This window comes from Bos grunniens, chromosome 29 (assembly GCF_055505025.1).
Source record: "Bos grunniens cultivar Pamir isolate PY7600 chromosome 29, Bosgru_T2T1.0, whole genome shotgun sequence".
NCBI classification, from domain to species: Eukaryota; Metazoa; Chordata; class Mammalia; order Artiodactyla; family Bovidae; genus Bos; species Bos grunniens.
This window is the reverse complement of record NC_141193.1, coordinates 51,320,706-51,345,174: the sequence shown is the minus strand read 5'-3', so window position 1 is coordinate 51,345,174 and position 24,469 is coordinate 51,320,706. Positions and strand designations below refer to the sequence as shown.

Genomic DNA, 24,469 nt, shown 5'->3' with positions numbered 1-24,469 from the left:
ACAAAATTGTAAATCAACCATATTCCAATATAAAAGAAAAATGAAATTTAAAAAATGAGGTTGTTCCCATAGCCTTCAAAGAGCCTCGATATCCTGGCCTCCTGCCTCCAGACCACAGCTCCTACAACTCTCTCCCTGACTCACTCCATTCCTGCTGCTCACGAATCCTGCCATCCTTCATTTTTAGTCAACAAACTTGTATTCAAATGATACTAATTTATCCTTAAAATGAGAATTATGAACAAATTGTTTGTAAAAATGCTCTAAGTAAATAACATAAATAGCTTATGTTATTTATGGGAAGTAAATAACATAAGATTATTTGTGGGAAGATTAAATCAGGAATAGTTTGGCTAAAGCTCCCCACTAGAGTCCCAAATTATGATTCAATGACAAATAGATGCCTTTAAAGACCTGAAACAGGTGCATTTAGCCCAGGCGGCTGCAACCGGCGCACTTAGCTCAGCCGAGAGGAGCTACCCCACATCCGAGGTCAGGGGCAGTGGCTGAGAGTGAAAGGCTGTGACGGCACAGGAATGGTGGAGAGGAGCAACCCCACGTCTGAGGTCAGGGGCGGCAGCCAAGAGGAGCTACCCCACGTCTGAGGCCAGGGGCAGGGGCTGGGAGGACCTACCCCATGCCTGAGGCCAGGGGCGGCAGCCGGGAGGAGCAACCCCACCTCCAAGCAGCTGTGGCTGCGTGGGCACAGGAGGGCCTAGAGGAGCTATTCCATATTCAAGGTCAGAAGGGGCGGCGGTAAGTAGATACCCTTCATCCAAGGTAAGGAGCAGTGGCTGCACTTTGCTGGAGCAGCCATGAAGAGATACCCCACATCCAAGGTAAGAGAAACCCAAGTAAGAGGGTAGGAGTTGCAAGAGGGCATCAGAGGGCAGACACACTGAAACCATACTCACAGAAAACTAGTCAGTCTAATGACACAAGGACCACAGCCTTGTCTAACTCAATGAAACTAAGCCATGCCCATGGGGCCACCCAAGACAGGCAGGTCACAGTGGAGAGGTCTGACAGAATGTGGTCCACTGGAGAAGGGAATGGCAAAACACTTCAGTATTCTTGCCTTGAGAACCCCAGGAACAGTATGAAAAGGCAAAATGATAGGATACTGAAAGAGGAACTCCCCAGGTCAGTAGGTGCCCAATATGCTACTGGAGATCAGTGGAGAAATAACTCCAGAAAGAATGAAGGGATGGAGCCAAAGCAAAAACAATACCCAGTTGTGGATGTGACTGGTGAGAGAAGCAAGGTCCGATGCTGTGAAGAGCAATATTGCATAGGAACCTGGAATGTCAGGTCCATGAATCAAGGCAAATTGGAAGTGGTCAAACAGGAGATGGCAAGAGTGAACATTGACATTCTAGGAATCAGCGACCTAAAATGGACTTGAATGGGTGAATTTAACTCAGACGACCATTATATCTACTACTGTGGGCAGGAATCCCTCAGAAGAAATGGAGTAGCCATGATGGTCAACAGAAGAGTTCAAAATGCAGTACATGGATGCAATCTCAAAAATGATAGAACAATCTCTTCGTTTCCAAGACAAACCATTCAATATCACAGTAATCCAAGTCTATGCCCCAACCAGTAATGCTGAAGAAGCTGAAGTTGAATGGTTCTGTGAAGACCTACAAGACCTTTTAGAACTAACACCCAAAAAAGATGTCCTTTTCATTATAGGGGACTGGAATGCAAAAGTAGGAAGTCAAGAAACACCTGGAGTAACAGGCAAATTTGGCCTTGGAATACGGAATGAAGCAGGACAAAGACTAATAGAGTTTTGCCAAGAAAATGCACTGGTCATAGCAAACACCCTCTTCCAACAACACAAGAGAAGACTCTACACATGGACATCACCAGATGTTCAACATCAAAATCCGATTGATTATATTCTTTGCAGCCAAAGATGGAGACGCTCTATACAGTCAACAAAAACAAGACCAGGAGCTGACTGTAGCTCAGATCATGAACTCCTTGTTGCCAAATTCAGACTGAAATAGAAGAAAGTAGGGAAAACCACTAGACCATTCAGGTATTACCTAAAGCAAATCCCTTATGATTATACAGTGGAAATGAGAAATAGATTTAAGGGCCTAGATCTGATAGATAGAGTGCCTGATGAACTATGGACTGAGGTTGGTGACATTGTACAGGAGACAGGGATCAACACCATCCCCATGGAAAAGAAATGCAAAAAAGCAAAATGACTGTCTGGGGAGGCCTTACAAATAGCTGTGAAAAGAAGAGAAGTGAAAAGCAAAGGAGAAAAGGAAAGATATAAGCATCTGAATGCAGAGTTCCAAAGAATAGCAAGAAGAAATAAGAAAGCCTTCTTCAGCGATCAATGCAAAGAAATAGAGGAAAACAACAGAATGGGAAAGACTAGAGATCTCTTCAAGAAAATCAGAGATACCAAGGGAACATTTCATGCAAAGATGGGCTTGATACAGGACAGAAATGGTATGGACCTAACAGAAGCAGAAGATATTAAGAGGTGGCAAGAATAACAGAAGAACTGCACAAAAAATATCTTCACGACCCAGATAATCACGATGGTGTAATCACTCACCTACAGCCAGATACCCTGGAATGTGAAGTGAAGTGGGCCTTAGAAAGCATCACTACAAACAAAGCTAGTAGAGGTGATGGAATTCCAGCTGAGCTATTTCAAATCCTGAAAGATGATGCTGTGGAAGTGCTGCACTCAATATGCCAGCAAATTGGAAAACTCAGCAGTGGCCACAGGACTGGAAAAGGTCAGTTTTCATTCCAATCCCAAAGAAAGGCAATGCCAAAGAATGCTCAAACTACTGCACAATTGCACTCATCTCACACGCTAGTAAAGTAATGCTCAAAATTCTCCAAGCCAGGCTTCAGCAGTACGTGAGCCATGAACTTCCAGATATTTAAGCTGGTTTTCGAAAAGGCAGAGGAATCAGAGATCAAATTTCGAACATCCACTGGGTCATTGAAAAAGCAAGAGAGTTCCAGAAAAACATCTATTTCTGCTTTATTGACTATGCCAAAACCTTTGACTGTGTGGATCACAATAAATTGTGGAAAATTCTGAAAGAGATGGGAACACCAGACCACCTGAGCTGCCTCTTAAGAAACCTTTATGCAGGTCAGGAAGCAACAGTTAGAACTGGACATGGAGCAACATACTGGTTCCAAATAGGAAAAGGAGTACATCAAGCCTGTATATTGTCACCCTGCTTATTTAACTTATATGCAGAGTACTTCATGAGAAATGCTGGGCTGGAAGAAACACAAGCTGGAATCAAGTTTGCCAGGAGAAATATCAATAACCTCAAATATGCAGATGACACCACCCTTATGGCAGAAAGTGAAGAGGAACTAAAAAGCCTCTTGATGAAGGTGAAAGAGGAGAGTGAAAAAGTTGGCTTAAAACTCAGCACTCAGAAAACGAAGATCATGGCATCTGGTCCCATCACTTCATGGGAAATAGATGGGAAAACAGTGGAAACAGTGTCAGACTTTATTTATTTGGGCTCCAAAACACTGCAGTTGGTGACTACAGCCATGAAATTAAAAGACGCTTACTCCTGGGAAGAAAAGTTATGACCAATATAGATAGCATATTGAAAAGCAGAGACATTACTTTGCCAACAAAGGTCCATCTAGTCAAGGCTATGGTTTTTCCTGTGGTCATGTATGGATGTGAGAGTTGGACTGTGAAGAAAGCTGAGTGCCAAAGAATTGATGTTTTTTAACTGTGGTGTTGGAGAAGACTCTTGAGAGTCTCTTGGACTGCAAGGAGATCCAACCAGTCCATTCTGAAGGAGATCAGCCCTGGGATTTCTTTGGAAGGAATGATGCTAAAGCTGAAACTCCAGTACTTTGGCCACCTCATGCGAAGGGTTGACTCACTGGAAAAGACTCTCTTGCTGGGAGGAATTGGGGGCAGGAGGAGAAGGGGACAACAGAGGATGAGATGGCTTGATGGCATCACTGGCTCAATGGACGTGAGTTTGAGTGAACTCCAGGAGTTTATGATGGACAGGGAGGCCTGGCGTGCTGTGATTCATGGTGTCACAAAGAGTCAGACATGACTGAGTGACGGAACTGAACTGAAAGAATTGAGAGGCCATAAGAAAAAATGATTCAAGGCTGAAATTTTCCCAAATTAATTCAAATTGATACACATAAAATTAAAATTGCACCAACAAATATGACAGAAAGGTATGACAAGTTACTGAAGCCAGAGTACAATACATAACATATAGCATCTGGGAAACCTGGACTTGACTGTCAAGGTAATCCATGTAACTGAAACTTATTTTGAAATATTAATCTTAGGTTTAAGGATTTCATTTATCTGCTTCATCATGATACTTAAATGTGGTAACATCAAGATTAAAATTATTATCCTAATAGTGAAAGAGTAAACTACTAACACTATCTATATTAATAATTTAGAACTGAATCTTTTAACATTTCATAAGCAATACGATGTCTCTACTCAAAGTAAAGCATCTCCTGGGCCTAATTTTTATTTGCTGGATACAAGGTGTGATTTTAGGCTGGTTTAGAGACCATAGATTCACAGCCTATGTATTCTTTATGTTCAACTAGATTCAACATTTAGCCAGAATCAAGAATCACTTTGAACTTTCTTTCATGAAGTCTGAGAATTTCTTCTTCTGGATACTCACTTCTCTTTCTGCTTTCTCTTTTTTGTACTGATACATTCTCTCTTTTAAATGATTCCATTCCTTGATTAACTCTTTGTTTCTTTCCTCCAGCATCAGACCTTGTTTCTCACGTTTGGCCTGAAGTTTTCTCACGATCTGCTGAAACTGGTCTTGGATGCTAATGACCGTCTTCTCTTTACTGTCGGCTTTGTTTTGTGCATCATCCAGTTGCTGTCAGAGCAACATGTTTTCACTCTGGAGTTGAGATAATCTCTCCTCTAAGGATGCCTGCTTTCCAATATATTTATTCATTTTGCCTTGTTCGTTCTGATACATGTGTTCAGTTTCCTGTTTTTGACACTCTGTTTGGCTTAGGTCTCTCTGGACACTTTCTAACATCAAAATCTTTTCTCTAAGAGAATCTCTAGTGTGATGCAGCTTAATTCCTAGGTTATTGAGCTTACTTTCCACTCTAGAAAGTTGCTGGGAAAGCATCTCATTTTTATCTTTTAGATTAGCCACATCGGACTTCATTACCTGCAAGTGTAACCACTCGTCTCTTGCTCTCCAGAAGGCAAGATACATGTCTCTTTTTGATGTCTGACATTGATCATGATCGTGTGACACAGCAGCCAGTCTAGAACGGTAGGATTCCACTTCCATTTCCAGTCTTCGTTTGCTTTCTTTTTCGTTCTCCAGCTTAGAGTTTAGCATTGTATTCTCAGCTGTTAGAGCATTAAGCTGGCCTGTATAGTGGGGGTATAGTCTTGGTTAACGTTTCCTCATTCAGTTTTATTGCCTTTTGAAGATCATCATTCTTTCCTTTTACAATTTCAGTGACCTCAAAATATTTCTTTTCCTTTTCCTGGTTCTGAATTTTCACTGCATCTATCTCCAGTCTTAGCATGGCAATTTGTGCAGCATGTGGTTTTTGTGTAGCAGATCTTTTGCTTCTTCACAACTAACAGAAACCTAAGTGAAACAAAGGAGACTTTTAGCTAGTACTCAATAAAGTGATATTTCATGATTTCTTCTGAAATGAAAGACTAACCTCTATATGTATACAATGAAAAGACTGCACCAACCGTGTCTCCAAATGGAAAAAATAAGGTTCAATACAAATCTCAGACTTTATACAAGCAGAAATACCCAAAAGTTCAAAAATTTAATTGAAGACAATGAATACATGAAAGTAAAAAAGAAACCCCAAGAAACTTTTCAAGAAGCTCAGAACTGGAAAGGCTTTTCTTTGAATTGCAACAAACTTGGGAAGGCTTAAACCAAAGATGTATAGATCTGACTACACTTTAAAATTGCATCTGATGTGGTACATTTATTCAATGGAATACTACTACACCATAAAAAAGAATGAAATGCTATTTGTAGCAACAGGGATGTTGGACCTAGACATTATCACACTAAGTGAAGTAAGTCAGACAAAGACAAGTATTATATCATACTGCTTACATGTGGAATCTAAAAATGAACTTATTTACAAAACAGAAAGAGATTCACAGACATAGAAAACAAACTATGGTCACCATAGGTGAAAAGGAGGTATGCGAAGGGAGAAATTAGGATTTGGGGATTAACATATACACAGTAGTATATATGAAATGTATGAATTGATACTTTTGAACTGTAGTGTTGGAGAAGACTCTTGAAGTCCCTTGGACTGCAAGGAGATCCAACAAGTCCATCTTAAAGGAAATCAGTCCTGAATGTTCATTGGAAGGACTGATGGTAAAGCTGAAACTCCAATACTTTGGCCACCTGATGGGAAAAACTGACTCATTTGAAAAGACGCTGATGCTGGCAAAGACTGAAGGCAGGAGGAGAAGGGGACGACAGAGAATGAGATGGTTGGATGACATCACCGACTCAATGGACACGAGTTTGAGTCAACTCCGGGAGTTGGTGATGGACAGGGAGGTCTGTCACGCTGCAGTCCATGAGGTCACAAGGAGTCAGACACAACTGAACTGAAATTGAACTGATATATAAAATAACCAACAATGATCAACATAAGGAACTACACTTAATATTCTACAAGTTAAATCTGAAAAGGAATATGTGTGTGTGTGTGTGTTAGTGCATGTGTGTTAGTCAGTCATGTCTGACTCTTTTTAACCCCCATGGACTGTAGCCCATCAGACTCCTATGCCCATGGAATTCTCCAGGCTAGAATACTGGAATGGGAAGTCATTTCCTTCTCCAGGGGACCTTCCCAACCCAAGGATCAAACCCAGGTCTCCTGTATTGCAGGCGGATTCTTTACAGCATGAGCCAGCAGGGAAGCCCTATATATGTGTGTGTGTATGAATATATATACACACACACACATATACATATATAGCTGAATCACTGTGCTGAATACCTGAAACAACACAATACAGTAAATCAACTATAATTCAATAAACAACACTACTTGCTAGCTTATAAAACACTGCATCTGATACCTAACCTATACAGCTACCTCACAGTAAGAGCCTTAGCTCTATATATATTTAAACAGACTAAACTTCATAAAAAATCTTTTTTGAGACTATGCTATCTTTCTAACATTTTAACAGTCAATTAGAAGAATTATACCTATTGATAACTGTACTAAGCACTTCTACAAACATCAATTAACTCATTAGCTATAATACTGGAAAGGAACAAGTTAAAAATATAAATAAGCTGCAGGCTTTTTGCCAGGTCTTCTGACTCTAGTAGTCCTCTTACATCAAACCACAGTTACTTCTCTAGTACAAACATACAAAGTAAGCCTCTTATTTCACTCATGGTACACACACTAATGGTAAATAAGGTAAAATATAGAGAGCTCTTCTTAGAAAATCATGAGATTATTTGCTACAGCAATAACTTTCATATCTCTTCATAATGTTTAAAATAGTAAGATGGGGGAAATACAATGAAAAACACAATATCATCACTAATATATATATATTATGGCATATATATCACTGTTTTCAAAAGTTCCTTGTACTGAAACAGGACACTCACAGAGCAGAATGCTCATTTTCTCACAAGCAGAAGAATGACATCCAAAATGTGGTCTCTGAACTGCCTATAGTTTCCTCCTTACCATCAGGGAAGTGATATATTAACCTAGTGATCTTTCGAGGAAATGACATCACTACCAACAACCAGAATATCTACTGTCAGTAGGAAAAGTTTGTTTTCTTTAGAGGGGGAGAGGAGACTTTTATAAGTTTGTTCTAAAGAAACAACTTTTTAATGTGTTCAAAAGTGTTTTAACAACTGATGGCACAGTTTTTACAAATTGAAAACCTGTAAATGATGTGAAAAGTTCGTTGATAGGGTATTGGTTAAAGAAATGACAGTGGAGCCAAGAACAGACTCTTATTTAGACACTAAAGATGATAACGTGAATGGACCGACTGACACATTCACTCCAAAGCAGAGGGACTTGGTTGTGTAGCGCAGTCGATGGTGGACCACACACGGTCTTCCTTGCCTAAACCACAATCAGGGTGCCAGCTCTTCCAAGATAGTCGCAAACACTTTGAGGTCAAATCCTATGGAAAATATTAAAGGCCTCTCCTTGGATGAGGCCATTGTGTGTCACTACCTATCTGCAGCTGACAAACGGATTTGAATTACAAATATTACTGTATCCTACAGATGGAAAATGTTTCCCTCCTCAAAATATAGATATATAGGTTTTCAAAATCCTCTATACTTTCTATGATGTATAGTGTTGGTTTTTTAAATATATACATACACAGAGACATATACACATATTTGAAAATGACTACAGAAAAGACTACCTCAGAGTTCATTTCCTTATTAGCCATTTCTGTCTCCTTTCGTTTGGCAAGGTGATTGGCCAGAATTTCATCCTGTAACATTCTGGCATTCCATTCTTGAGAAAGCTGCTTCCGAGTGTCCTTTTGCTCTTCTATAATCTGGAGAGACATTATATGAAGTTTTGGGTCCATACCATAAAAAAAAAAAAAGTTAAAAGCTTAGGAGAATTTAAAATGAAAAAAAACTGTTTAAAGGAAGTAGCCTTTTTAAGCACAAGGATCTTTATTCCCACATGAATAACTCAGATCTTAATTTAAATGTCTGCTAAATTTATCACAGAGCAAAAACATAGGCAGACATATTATTGTGAAGGAAAATTTCTTTACAAAGCACTTCAGTTTTTTCACACTGTCAACGCAAGTTAGCCTGTATTTTAACATAAAAAAGCCAAAATTAATACATGGATTGGAATTAAGAATACTATTTTGCCTAATGTGTCAAAAATGCCAATTAATATGTTAATGATTAAGCTTGATTTATGTCCATTCCTCCACTCAGAAAACATACACAGAGCATCTGTGAAAAGCCAAGAATGGCAAGAAATTAATAACTTAAGCTCTAAATGTCACAGTTCATACTTAAGATAACAATTTTGTTCTAAGCCTAAAAATACACATGAAATTAAAGGGATACTATAAATAATATTGATGAAATAGTGTCAGAAATTTGAAAATTTCACCAAAGATTACTCTACCTGATTCAGATCATTTCTCACAGTATTCAGTTCCATTTCTAGTGCTCTGATAGTGAGTTCAAGTTGCTGTTTCATTTCAACTTCTTTACTATATTGGTCTTCTTTTCTTTTTAACTGCTCCCTAATTTTTTCATAAAACATATCAGCATTTCTTCTCTGCTCTTCTTCTTGCTTTAAGGTGAATCTACAAAATTTATACAGCTCTTCTTAGAAACTCATGAGATTATTCACTGCTACAATGACTTTCATTCCCTCTACATAATGTTTAAAATAGTAAAATGGGGGAAAATATAATGAAAAACACTTAATAATTCTCACAGTTTTCATGCAGAGGGTTAAGAATAAAACTGCATCCATTTTCTTTTCTGTCTTGAGAAAAATGACTACTGTATACACCTGTGCATGGGAATGTAAAGTAATATACACTTCTTAAAGAATAGTTTAGAAATATAGATCAAAGACCTTTTTTAAGTTCTCATACTTTGACAAAATAATATGATATTATTAAAGAAAATGTATTCAAAATAATTAGAAAGGTGGAAATGAATTTATGGAAAAAAAAGTTTCTTGTAATATTAAATATAATACAGAAAAGTGAAAAACAACCAAAAGTCAATTTGCTAAATAATTAATAAGGTTTACATTATGATGGACTTCTGTATGGTCATGAAAATGATGATTTGGAAAAACATGCATTAAGTTATTAGAAGCATTCACTGTTAAGAACATGCTATATTAAGAATTTCACACTCCACAATACTAGTAACACTTTCTCCTCTGTAAAATCCTAGAGGTTAAGTTAGTCCTGATAACATGTCTACATCTCTGCAGTATTAAAGGAAACAATACTTCAAATATTTCTTTAAAAGCGAGATGTACAGTACCTCAAGCTGCTGAGCTCTCATTCCCACTCCACTTTCTGATGCTCTGTGATTTCACTTCTTTTGTTTTTGACAGCTCTTTCTGTAGCCCACAAACCTCACTTTCCATTTTTTTTTAATCTTTCCTCTAAGTAGTTCACAGTGGCTGTTTTTAAGTTCTACTAATCTTTCATATGAAAGAATCATATCCTGGATTTTCAACAAGCTAACAGAATCTGCATGATGAAGAAAACAAAGATTAAAAAAAATTTTATGTGAGTAATTTTTGAGTATAAAGGACTGTGCCTTTCACGTTCATGCATCCACGCATTGAACAAATATCAAGTGTCTATAATTTGGAAGACATTATTCTAAGCTCTGCAGATGAAACAGACTCCCCTGGCTCTTGTTTAGCTTGCAATCTATAGAAAGATAAATCTAGAGATTAGCTTGCAATCTAGAGAAAGATAAATAAAATAATTATGAACTCAGAAGGCTACTCTAAGAAAAGAGAGTTCTATGATCACATAACAGAACTTGACATAGATTGGGTCCAGGAAAGATTTCCCTGGGGAAGAGATGTCACACTGAGAAATGAAGGATGAGCAGGAAGTAGTAAGTAGAGTGGGAGGAACAACGCTGTGGACAGCATCTTTAACCAAGACAGAGTGAACAGCTACTGATTTACCTTCCTGAGTGGAGTGAGCAAAAACGACACCGACAAAATACATTAAACAATGATTTTCATGACAAAGGACTTCAGGGAGTGAAGGACAACGATCCTGGAAACACAGAAGGTTAGCCTAAGGAACGTCCCAGCTCACTGCCTGGAGAGAATTTCCAGGCCCTAACACAGGGAGAAGGAATGGAAGCTGAGTCAGCCAGACTCCCTGACAAGAGGTGATGAAGCTGACAGTCTGGTGAAACCAAAGTGGGCAGAGATCACAGAACAGAACGAAGGACAGGAGAGAGTAGAACAGAGAGAAAAAGGACCCTGGAGATCTGAGGAGGAGCCCCTTGGGTATTCAGCAGAGGAATGAACAGCGACCATCTGGGAGAAACCTCCTAAGACCAGGGAGAAACCATCTGAAAAGATTATTGGAACCTGTGACTTGCGCTCACTCAGTCCCAGGAATTCTATCTATTCTCATGAGCCAGGCTGGAAAAACTTCTCCTTACAGTAGAATGAATAGGGTAGTCAGTAAGGTCTTACCTCCAAGGCAGGAAATAGTCAGCCCTAGCCCCAGGGTCCCTCTGGCTGCACCTAACAAATCATAAGAAGCAAGAGCACAGAAGGATCTCTGGAAACTCTCAATATTTGGAAACTAAATCACATGGATCTAAATAACCCTTGGATCAAAGAGATAATGAAAAGAGGAATTACAAAGTATTTTGAACTGAATGAAAATGAAAACGTAAGACCAGCAGACATTTTAGGAAATTGACAAGCTGATGCTAAAATTCATGTGGAAAGAAGGGTAAAAAATAAAACAAGATGAAGATAGACAATTGTGACCTTTAACCATGAAGCAAATAGAAGCAACATTTGGGCTTTAAGCAAAGGGGTAACATGATGAGATCTGAATTTTAAAAAATAGATAATAATTGTAGTTGCTGTGTGGACTGAGGTTCCAGGATGTAGAATGGCAGGGAAAGAAGTTCTGAGATTATTTCAGTTATTCCAGGAGGAAAATGATGCTAACCTGACCTTGGGTGAAGGCACAGGAAAGAAGAGTCAACAGAAGGTACAGTGAGTGAGAATGATCATAGGCCTATGGCTCGGAGTATACACACACATTCATGTTCTTTTAATACAGAACCTACTTCTGAGATGCACAGCACTGTAACATATCCCTGGCTCTAGAGCAGTACTAGACAAGGTGTACATATATTACTACTACACCATACACAAACAGGCATTGTATTTATATTTACACTGCAGTCCTACCTTTACACCCTGTGTCAAGTTGTTCAACTAGTAACATGGAATTCTCATAGTAAAGCAACTGGCCATCCTTGGAAGCTGTTTCAGATGACTGAGTTGTCATCAAGGTCATCCACAGAATTAATTTGTTCTTTGACCTACACATAGATAATACTATTTCAAAATGTCCTTAAAATATTTATAGAACATACTAATTGTATGAAGGTGATAAATATCTCTTCATTAAAGCAAAAACAGACACTTTTTAAAAGGACAGATTTTTTTATCAAAAGGATAACTTTATCAATAGTGTTTCTAAATTAAGTTGTCAAAGTATATGTCTCTACAACAAAGGAAGATTTTATATTTTGCTACTATTCTTTTACAAAGTACTTTTTACTAGTAAAATTTTTTTATAGTTAACTTTTTGACTTTACCTTGTTATTTTCATTAGATGTTTTCTTTGCAGGCCTAAAATAACAAATGATTCTTTTCAGGCTAATATTAAATACTTAAAAATACAAATACCTAAATTTTGTTTTTTATGTAAAGTCTTTGCATTTGCATTGGTAAGTAATTTTTATAAAAGGATTAAAACAATAAAGAAGAGTAACATTAAAGGACAAACAAAATACATTTATAATACTAATAAAACATTTAATTTAGATCAAAGAAAAGGAAAAACATAACATTACTTGCATTATGTGAAGGGAACCAGTATACCAGGATTTCTTGCAGTTGTTATTTTCAATAAGAGCTATGTTTTGCAGCAATAAAACCTATCTGGGAAGTATTCCTTAAGTCCTTATAAGAAAGAAACCCATTTTTAATAGCCATGATATTAGCCTTCTGAGGACTTCCAGTGCAACTGCTATGCATTATTATAAGCAGTTTATATGTCTTAATGGCATTTTAATCCTCACAAACATTATGGGAGATAGGTAATACATTAGGTCCTCTACATAGGAAGAAACAGAGCACAGAAAAGCTGAGTAAGTTGCCCAAGCCCATATAGCAGGTCACCAACAGACCCAGAGTTCAAACTCAGGAAATCTGGCTTCAACACTGTGGTTCAAAAATATGCTGAGAAAGTAGTATTTAAATAAGTCTTCTTAAGTAATATGATAGCAAATGAATCCCTATTATTATTCCATGTCCAGTTATAACTATAAATAATAATTTCTGAATCTTAACACATGTTTCTCAAAAAATAAAAAGTCATTAGAAGAAGCAGAGTTCCCAGGTTGCAGGGAAAAGGTGCCTCTTTTGTTGAAGAAGAAACAGCAAACTGTTGTGTGTTTGCAAGCCTTTATTTGGAAGAAACCCATTAGCTTCTACAACAGGAGACCTCCAGATCTGCTCAGAGGACCAATATTGCAGAGTCACGGCCGAGACACTCCTCTGCCCTTTGCAAGCCTTGCAAAGACATGCCTAGCTTCTAGAGTTCCTGTCCATGATGGAGCAGGCTGCAGGAATGTGTGAGACATGACTGGCACCTTACTGGCCTCAGCTCCGCTATTGCCTTTCCATTCGAACTAGGACCCAGGCCTACATGAAGAGGGGTTAGGGTCTGGTTGTTTCCAAACTTCCAAGGGCTACAGCAATGAGAGCTCTGTCAGAGGTAAGGAGGAACATTGTATGGATTCTCAAGCTGTTGCTTGCCAAACACATCTTCAGTGCCTCACGGAAAGAATCAGGCTCTCTGTGCCCATTTGTTTGGTATGCAGATTCACACACAGACTGTGTCTCTGTAGGAGCCACAAATGTTCCTGACAGACTTAGGTTCACTAGAGCTCTCCTACAGAGCAAAGACATGTGGATGTGGTTTTGCTTTCCCCTGTGAGTGTGGGCCCCTAGCTCAGCCCCAGCTCCAGGGAAAAAGCCCCTGAGAAAAGACCTTCAAGAAGTGCTTTTCTCACACACTGGCAAGAGGAGTTCACAAGATGTGGGGACAGAGAGCCCCCTCAAGGAAGAAGAGGCAGCCAAGCAGCCTGTGTTTTCAAGCCTGTATTTGGAAGGATCTGGTTAGATTCTACAACAGCAAACCTCTGGATTTGCTCAGAGGACTGAAATTCCAGAGTCAGTGCAGAGCATCTCCCCTGCCATTTGCAAGCCTTGCTCACACATTGTTAGCCTCTAGCGGTACTGAGGACATCAGAGGGCAGACGCACTGAAACCATAATCACAGAAAACTAGTCAATTTAATCACACTAGGACCACAGCCTTATCTAACTCAATGAAACTAAGCCATGCCCTTTGGGGCCACCCAAGACGGGCAGGTCATGGTGGAGAGGTCTGACAGAATGTGGTCCACTGGAGAAGAGAAAGGCAAACCACTTCAGTATTCTTTCCTTGAGAAACCCATGAACAGTATGAAAAGGCAAAATGATAGGATACTGAAAGAGGAACTCCCCAGGTCAGTAGGTGCCCAATATGCTACTGGAGATCAGTGGAGAAACAACCCCAGAAAGAATGAAGGGATGGAGCCAAAGCAAAAACAATACCCAGTTGTGGATGTGACTGGTGAGGGAAGCAAGGTCTGATGCTGTAAAGAACAATATTGCATAGGAACCTGGAATGTTAGGTCCATGAATCAAGGCAAATTGGAAGTGGTCAAACAGGAGATGGCAAGAGTGAACGTCAACATTCTAGGCATCAGTGAACTAAAATGGACTGGAATGGGTGGATTTAACTCAAATGACCATTATATCTACTACTGTGGGCAGGAATCCCTTAGAAGAAATGGAGTATCCATCATGGTCAACAAAAGAGTCCAAAGTTCAGTACTTGGATGCAATATCAAAAACGACAGAATGATCTTTGTTTGTTTCCAAGGCAAACCATTCAATATCAGAGTAATCCAAGTCTATGCCCCAACCAGTAATGCTGAAGAAGCTGAAGTTGAATGGTTCTGTGAAGACCTACAAGACCTTTTAGAACTAACACCCAAAAAAGATGTCCTTTTCACTATAGGGGACTGGATTTCAAAAGTAGGAAGTCAAGAAACACCTGGAGTAACAGGCAAATTTGGCCTTGGAATATGGAATGAAGCAGGGCAAAGGCTAATAGAGTTTTGCCAAGAGAACGCACTGGTCATAGCAAACACCCTCTTCCAACAACACAAGAGAAGACTCTACACATGGACATCACCAGATGTTCAACACCAAAATCCGATTGATTATATTCTTTGCAGCCAAAGATGGAGAAGCTCTATACAGTCAGCAAAAACAAGACCAGGAGCTGACTGTGGCTCAGACCATGAACTCCTTATTGCCAAATTCAGACTTAAAATGAAGAAAGTAGGGAAAACCACTAGACCATTTAGGTATGACCTAAATCAAATCCCTTATGATTATACAGTGGAAATGAGAAATAGATTTAAGGGCCTAGATCTGATAGATAAAGTGCCTGATGAACTATGGACCGAGGTTCATGACATTGTACAGGAGACAGGAATCAAGACCATCCCCATGGAAAAGAAATGCAAAAAAGCAAAATGGCTGTCTGGGGAGGCCTTACAAATAGCTGTGAAAAGAAGAGAAGTGAAAAGCAAAGGAGAAAAGGAAAGATATAAGCATCTGAATGCAGAGTTCCAAACAATAGCAAGAAGAGATAAGAAAGCCTTCCTCAGTGATCAATGCAAAGAAATAGAGGAAAACAACAGAATGGGAAAGACTAGAGATTTCTTCAAGAAAATTGGAGATACCAAGGGAACACTTCATGAAAAGATGGGCTTGATAAAGGACAGAGATGGACCTAACAGAAGCAGAAGATATTAAGGAGAGATGGCAAGAATACACAGAAGAACTGTATAAAAAAGATCTTCATGACCCAAATAATCACGATGGCGTGATCACTCACCTAGAGCCAGATACCCTGGAATGTGAAGTGAAGTGGGCCTTAGAAAGCACCACTACAAACAAAGCTAGTGGAGGTGATGGAATTCCAGCTGAGCTATTTCAAAACCTGAAAGATGATGCTGTGAAAGTGCTGCATTCAATATTCCAGCAAATTTGGAAAACTCAGTAGTGGCCACAAGGCTGGAAAAGATCAGTTTTCATTCCAGTCCCAAAGAAAGGCAATGCCAAAGAATGCTCAAACTACTGCACAATTGCACTCATCTCACACGATAGTAAAGTAATGCTTAAAATTCTGCAAGCCAGGCTTCAGCAATATGTGAACTGTGAACTTCCAGATGTTCAAGCTGTTTTTGAAAAGGCAGAGGAACCAGAGATCAAATTTCGAACATCCACTGGATCATGGAAAAAGCAAGAGAGTTCCAGAAAAACATCTATTTCTGCTTTATTGACTATGCCAAAACCTTTGACTGTGTGGATCACAATAACTGTGGGAAATTCGGAAAGAGATGGGAATACCAGACCACCTGACCTGCCTCTTAAGAAACCTTTATGCAGGTCAGGAAGCAACGGTTAGAACTGGCCATGGAACAACAGACTGGTTCCAAATAGGAAAAGGAGTATGTCAAGGCTGTATATTGCCACCCTGCTTATTTAACTTATATGCAGAGTACATCATGAGAATCGCTGGGCTGGAAGAAACACAAGCTGGGATCAAGATTGCCAGAAGAAATATCAATAACCTGAGATATGCAGATGACAGCACCCTTATGGCAGAAAGTGAAGAGGAACTCAAAAGCCTCTTGAAAGTGAAAGAGGAGAGTGAAAAAGTTGGCTTAAAGCTCAACATTCAGAAAACTAAGATCATGGCATCTGGTCCCATCCCTTCATTGGAAATAGATGGGAAAACAGTGGAAACAGTGCCTAACCCAATTTTGGGGGGTTCCAAAATCACTGTGGATGGTGACTGCAGCCATGAAATTAAAAGATGCTTACTCCTTGGAAGGAAAGTTATGACCAACCTAGATAGCATATTCAAAAGCAGAGACATTACTTTGCCAACAAAGGTCCATCTAGTCAAGGCTATGGTTTTTCCTGTGGTCATGTATGGATGTGAGAGTTGGACTGTAAAGAAAGCTAAGCACAGAAGAATTTATGCTTTTGAACTGTGGTGTTGGAGAAGACTCTTGAGAGTCCCTTGGACTGCAAGGAGATCCAACCAGTCCATTCTAAAGGAGATCAGCCCTGGGTGTTCTTTGCAAGGAATGATGCTAAAGCTGAAACTCCAGTACTTTGGCCACGTCATGCAAAGAGTTGACTCACTGGAAAAGACTCTGATGCTGAGAGGGATTGGGGGCAGGAGGAGAAGGGGACGACATAGGATGAAGTGGCTGGATGGCATCACCGACTCGATGGACGTGAGTTTGAGTGAACTCTGGTAGTTGGTGATGGACAGGGGGGCCTCGCGTGCTGCGATTCATGGGGTTGCAAAGAGTTGGACACAACTGAGAGACTGAACTGAACTGAGCAGTACTGAGCATGAGGGAACAGGTTTCGGGAGTGTGTGAGACAAGACTGGGTGCCTTACTGGCCTCAGCTCCACTATTGCCTTTCAGTTGAACTAGGCCCCAGGCCTTCTTGCAGTTGGGTTGGGGTCCGGTTGTCTCCAAACTGGCCAAGGGCTGGAGCAATGGGAGCAGTGTCAGAGGTAACGAAAGAGGAATCGGATGCATTTTCAAGTTGTTGCTTGGCCACACAGCTGTAGTGCCCCACAGAGAGAAACAGGCGCCTTGTGCCCCTAGGTCGGATATGCAGGTTCACACACAGAGTGTGTCTCTGTAGGAGCCAAGAATGTTCCTAACAAACTTAGGCTCACTGGGCTTTCCTGCAGAGCAAAGATGTGTGGATGTGGTTTTGCCTTCCCCTGGGAGTGTGGGTCCCCTACCTCGGCCCCAGGCTCAGGGGAAACAGCCCCTGAGGGAAAACCTCCAAGACGTGGTTTTCCCATCAGCTGGGAAGTGAAGTTTGCAGAATGCGGGGAAAGCGACCCTCCCTCAGGGAAAGAGAGGCAGCCAACAGCGTGTGTTTGCAAGCATGTATTTGGAAGGAACAGGTTAGCTTCTACAATGAGAGACCTCCAGATCTGCTCAGAGGACTGAAACTCAGGGCCAGGGCCAAGCTCAGAATCAGGGCTGAGCATCTCACATGCCATTTGCAAACCTTACAAAGACATTCCTAGCTTATAGCGGCATTGCCCATGAACGAGTAGGCTGCAGCAGTGTGTCAGGTATCTTTGGGCACCTTACTTAGGTCAACTCCACTATTGCCTTTCACGTGAACTTTGGCCCCTATGCCCAGTATCGAGGGGTGCACACAGGGTGTTTTCCCTGAAGGATCCAAGAATGTTCCAGACAGGCCTAGGCTCACTAGCTGCTGCTAGGCTGCACATTATGCTATACTTATTGCTAACAGTAAAAATACCATTGGAGCTCTAATTAATTTTTGTTTTTGTTTTTGTTTTTTTACTTGCAATGCTAGTGATAGAACAAAGGCTGATATCTACATCAAACAGGGGAAACGTAATGGAAACTAAACAATTTAATGTAATAACATTGCCGTGCTATTACACAGTCAAATGGACATTCAAAAGAACATGATTCTTCTGAATGTTTATTTCAGAAAGTTAGAATTGGATGCCTGCAAACAATAAAACTAATAATGTATTAAAACATAATGTTAATAATATACAGTTGGTCATTCTTTTTCCTATTCTACCACAGCTAATTGACTAGAAGTCAGCTTTAGTAACTATTACTAATGTGAGACCCTCATCAATAAGTGAAGATATATAGGAAAATCCATAATATATCTAAAAAACATCAAAGATAAAATGATGATAAAAAAATACAATGACATCTTAGATGGTATAAGAAATAGGATGATTATGAAAGCAAAGCCCATGATCACGTACAGGCCATGGAAGCCTGTGACTGTCACGAGTGTTGATTTCTCCTTTATCTGAGGTTGTAAAATGTGCTTTGTAAAATCCTGAGGTTTGCAGCAGTTGTAATCTCCTGAAGAGACTGCAATCAAAAGGGTTTCTAGAATATCCTGACGATTTCCATCTACCAGGCTGTGGTGAGCTCAAGAAATACATACTCCAGAGAACAGAAGACAGACATGTTAGGAAGTGGAAATGACTTCTAGTGCACTTAGGGAGAAAGCGCATGTTGCTGCTCAGCCTAGTACAAGTGTAGAAGCAACACCTCAGTGATTCAACCTTTAAAGACTCTATACAAATGACAATGACTGGTAGGAATAAACTTTCAGAAGTGCCTTCTCAGACTTCCCGTCATAAACACAAGCATAATAAAAACACTGAGTTTTCATGGTCTCACACAAAATTAGACTCACTTATGACAATGGCCGAAGAGGCTCCTATAAGACATTGGGGCTGGGATTTACTGTAGGATGCACATCAGTTTAGTGCATTGCTATGTTATAGAAATATGTGTTATTGACAGGGTAATGACATATTCTGCAATAACACAGCAAACAACACTACAAATTCAAGGAACATGGCTACAATGACAATAGCTAACTTCATGAGGGCTACTATTTGGTAGAGCTAGGATTGCCTCTCCCATTAAGTACTTAAATGGCCAACTGTGATATTAGCCATTAGTTTCTCACTGTAATTCTCACTTAGAAACCGAATCTAATACTTTCCATGTTTACTAGCACAAGAACAGTGAAAGATCCTTGTAGAAGACAGTCAGACAGACATGCTTCTGTTTTATCACAGAAGCTGCTTAGGACCGGTCGTCCTCACAGACAGATTGCTAGTTCCAAATTTACCGACAGTTATGCAGATATTCTTTACCAGTTGAGCCACCAGGGAAGCCCTAATAGCTCAGTTGGTAAAGAATCCACCTGCAATGCAGGAGACCTCGTTTGATTCCTGGGTCGGGAAGATCCCCTGGAGAAGGGATAGGCTACCCACTCCAGTATTCTGGCCTAGAGAATGCCATGGACTGTATAGTCCATGGGGTCACAAAGAGTCAGGCATGACTGAGGCACTTTCACTTTCACATGCGGATATTATTTTTTTTTAAATGTGGTAACAGATCTAATACCTTTATCAAGCTAACGAATGAGTAATATAAATATGAATAATCAACTTTGTCCTTCATAGGTATTACCGTCCAGTATTTGCTTTGAGAGGAGTTGAACTACTCATTGTTAAAGAGAAACGATCCTTTCCTCTTTGAAACAATGGTGAAGCACTCAGTTGGATGTGGTGAATAAAATACTTAAGGATCTAATACATAAAAATGCAATAGGCAAAGCACATTATTTTTCCACTCCCTTTCTCAAAGGATGGAATATTTTGTATTTGCCCTGATTTTATGTCTTGACTTCATGTACAATTGTATATTGATATTTTTAGTTGAAATACAGTAGAACTAAGAATATTGATATGATACTAATAAACCATGTTAGTATGTGTTGTTGTCACATAGGATTCACAGAAGATTTAAATTAACAGTTGTCAATGTAAAGGATTAATGCTATTTAGCTTCTTCATGAATCTATACCATGAATGAAGAGCTTTTCTCAACATATTTCACTGAGGGAACTACAAGGATGATAGGCATACTATGCTTCAACTCGTGGATTTCTAAGCATTGCTCACAATACTGATCTGATTTTCAACATCAGGGTTCTTTCAGTGTCCTTGAACAGCATTTGTTTTTCTGTTCAGTTCAGTTCATTTTGGTCGCTCGGTCATGTCCGACTCTTTGCGACCCCACTGAACCACAGCACGCCAGGCCTCCCTGTTCATCACCAACTCCCAGAGTTTACCCAAACTCATGTCCATTGAGTCAGTGATGCCATCTAACCATCTCATCCTCTGTTGTCCCCTTTTCCTCCTGCCTTCAATCTTTCCCAACATCAGGGTCTTTTCAAATGAGTCAGCTCTTCGCATCAGGTGGCCAAAATATTGGAGTTTCAGCTTTAGCATCAGTCCTTCTGATGAACACCCAGAGCTGATTTCCTTGAGGATGGACTGGTTGGATTTCCTTGCAGTCCAAGGGACCCTCAAGAGTCTTCTCCAACACTACAGTTCAAAAGCATCCATTCTTCTGCACTCAGCTTTCTTTATAGTCCACTTATATATTCTGTATACAGAAGAAAAACACTCATAAGTATAAAACTTGTTCACATAAAACGAGTGTATGAATTGTTATCTTCCCAACCCAGGGATCAAACCCACATCACTTCCATCTCCTGCACTGGTAAGCAGATTATTTACCAACTGTGCCACCCAGGAATCAATATACATTTCAAGAACCACTGCCATCAGCTTCTCCTGTTCATGACTGAAGCAGAAGAAAGAACACTGGAAGAAGTACTCATAAGTGTATTATTTAGTCAAGGAACTATTATGCTGGGTATTCCAGTTATTACTGGGACAAGTCAGTTCCTCCAATGACGATGGGTATAACGGAAAAATTCTTACAAATTCATGGGATGCAATGTCTACATGATAAATGTGTTCATCTTATGCTACTGCTTCAGGTATGCCTGCTTCAGCATGAAGGACTGCACTTAAAGGGATGCCTACTCTTCCAGCTCAAGCAAAAGATACTGAAGTGCAGATAATTGTCCTTTGTTGAAAAGGATCAGCAGTTTGTCAACATATATAACATGCTAGAGCAAGCCTTGGGATGCAACTCTAAAAACAGGGTAGGCCCTCTTTTTGCCAAGCTGTACGATAAAATATAAATCAAAAAAAGAAGAGATTCCTTAAAAAACTGGAAATAGAACTGCCTTATGACCCAGAAGTCCCACTGCTGGGCATGCACACTGAGGAAACCAGAATTGAAAGAGACACATGTACCCCAATGTTCATTGCAGCGCTGTTTACAATAGCCAGGACATGGAAGCAACCTAAATGTCCATCAGCAGATGAATAGAAAGCTGTGGTACATATACACAATGGAGTATTACTCAGCCATTAAAAATAATACATTTGAATCAATTCTAATGAGATGGATGAAACGGGAGCCTATTATACAGAGTGAAGTAAGCCAGAAAGAAAAACACCAATACAGTATACTAACGCATATATATGGAATTTAGAAAGATGGTAACAATAACCCTGTACACAAGACAGCAAAAGAGACACAGATGTATAGAACAGTCATTTGAACTCTGTGGGAGAGGGAGAGGGTGGGATGATTTGGGAGAATGGCATTGAAACATGTATGATATCATACAAAAAATGAATCACCAGTCCAGGTTCGATGCAAGATACAGGATGCTTGGGGCTGGTGCACTGGGATGACCCAGAGGGATGGTATGGAGAGGGAGGTAGGAGGGGGCTTCAGGATGGGGAGCACATGTACACACGTGGAGGATTCATGTTGATGTATGGCAAAACCAATACAATATTGTAAAGTAATTAACTTATAATATTTTTTTTGGCTTTTATTTTTTTTTTTATTTTATTTTTTAACTTTAAATATTGTATTGGTTTTGCCATACATCAAAATGAATCCACCACAGGTATACATGTGTTCCCGATCCTGAACCCTCCTCCTTCCTCCCTCCCCATACCATCCCTCTGGGTCATCCCAGTGCACCAGCCCCAAGCATCCAGTATCATGCATCGAACCTGGACTGGCAACTCATTTCGTATATGATATTATACATGTTTCAATGCCATTCTCCCAAATCATCCCACCCTCTCCCTCTCCCACAGAGTCCAAAAGACTGTTCTATACACCAGTGTCTCTTTTGCTGTCTTGTATACAGGGTTATTGTTACCATCTTTCTAAATTCCATATATATGCATTAGTATACTGTATTGGTGTTTTTCTTTCTGGCTTACTTCACTCTGTATAATAGGTTCCAGTTTCATCCATCTCATTAGAACTGATTCAAATGTATTCTTTTTAATGGCTGAGTAATACTCCACTGTGTATATGTACCACAGCTTTCTTATCCATTCATCTGCTGATGGACATCTAGGTTGCTTCCGTGTCCTGGCTATTATAAACAGTGCTGCAATGAACATTGGGGTACACGTGTCTCTTTCAATTCTGGTTTCCTCAGTGTGTATGTCCAGTAGTGGGATTGCTGGATCATAAGACTGTTCTATTTCCAGTTTTTTAAGGAATTTCCACACTGTTATCCATAGTGGCTGTACTAGTTTTCATTCCCACCAACAGTTTAAGAGGGTTCCTTTTTCTCCACACCTTCTCCAGCATTTATTGCTTGTAGACTTTTGGATCGCAGCCATTCTGACTGGCGTGAAATGGTACCTCATATTGGTTTTGATTTGCATTTCTCTGATAATGAATGATGTTGAGCATCTTTTCATGTGTTTGTTAGCCATCTGTCTGTCTTCTTTGGAGAAATGTCTATTTAGTTTTTGGCCCATTTTTTGATTGGGTCATTTATTTTTCTGGAATTGAGCTGTAGGAGTTGCTTGTATATTTTTGAGATTAATCTCTACTTAAAATAAATAAATTTAAATTAAAAAAATAAAAAGTTTAGGCCCTCTTTTTGCCAAGCCCTGCGATAAAATACAAATAAAAAAAAAGAAAGAAAGAAAGAAAAATAGCAACGATTTTGTCAGGACTGCCTCACTTTTTCTTTCTGGATGGCAGGAAGCAGACACTGAAGCCAGATGACTGTAGGATTTAATTGTGAGCTAGCATTGGGTGGGGTGGAAGCTCATCACTCTAGTAAGAATGTGGCTCAATTAAACCGTTTGACTTTCATTCTCTTCATGTACATAGAGTTCTATAATCCTTCGTTAAGGAATTCAATAAGTTATACTTCCTTACACCTTCACAATCTCTTGGTTTACATGAATGTCAATTCCTAGACCAGCACTTATACAATGAGTACTACAGGTAGTAATAGTGCATAAATGATGATGAGAAATGACAGGAAGTTTATTTTTTATCTGTTTGACTTCTCTATTTTTATATAATCAAGCAATGAAATATACTTATGGATGTGAATATTTTAGTGGCGTGTATAATACATGTTGACTAATGCTATAATAACTCATAGTGTTGCCACAATAATTGTCATGGTATTATGTCTTTTTTATATATTCCGTTTGAGATTCTGTTCCATTATACATTATCAGAAGATATTCAATACAGTTTCCTAAACTATACGGTAGGTCCTTGTGGTTTCTTTCATATATAGTACTATGCAGTTGTTAACAATTCAAATGAAAACTGGTACACAAATATTCATAGTGACCTTATTCACAATAGCCCAAAAGTAGAACGCATTCAAGTGTCTATCAGTGGGTGAATGAATATGCAACACAGGGTATATTCAAAAGCTTGAACAGTATTCTACCATACAAAAAGATAAACTGAAATGGTTCTGCCGCTGAGCAAGACATTACAGAAATTACTCCAAAACTAACACATGGAATAAATAGATATTTCAATTCTAATTCATGCTTTGTATCCAAAAGGTTTGGAAAAGGGGGCTGAAAAAGCACGTACTTCTGCAGTCATAGTCACAACAGCATGATTCACACTGTCCAACAAACAGAAGCAATCTAAGTGTCCATGGACAGCCAATTC

The 24,469-nt window shown here is 39.5% G+C and overlaps 1 pseudogene across 1 annotated transcript in view; it reads right to left on the bottom strand.

The window, feature by feature from the left end:
• Nucleotides 1–24,469, bottom strand: part of LOC147342664 (ankyrin repeat domain-containing protein 26-like) — a 71,669-nt pseudogene that overhangs the window by 31,194 nt on the left and 16,006 nt on the right. Inside the window, exons 4-9 of the transcript XR_015157743.1 lie at nucleotides 12,426–12,459; nucleotides 12,013–12,146; nucleotides 10,089–10,300; nucleotides 9,205–9,388; nucleotides 8,471–8,608; nucleotides 4,695–5,645 (exon numbers count right to left, since the gene is read on the bottom strand). The product of XR_015157743.1 is annotated as an ankyrin repeat domain-containing protein 26-like (transcript). The remainder of the gene's footprint in view (nucleotides 1–4,694; nucleotides 5,646–8,470; nucleotides 8,609–9,204; nucleotides 9,389–10,088; nucleotides 10,301–12,012; nucleotides 12,147–12,425; nucleotides 12,460–24,469) is intronic.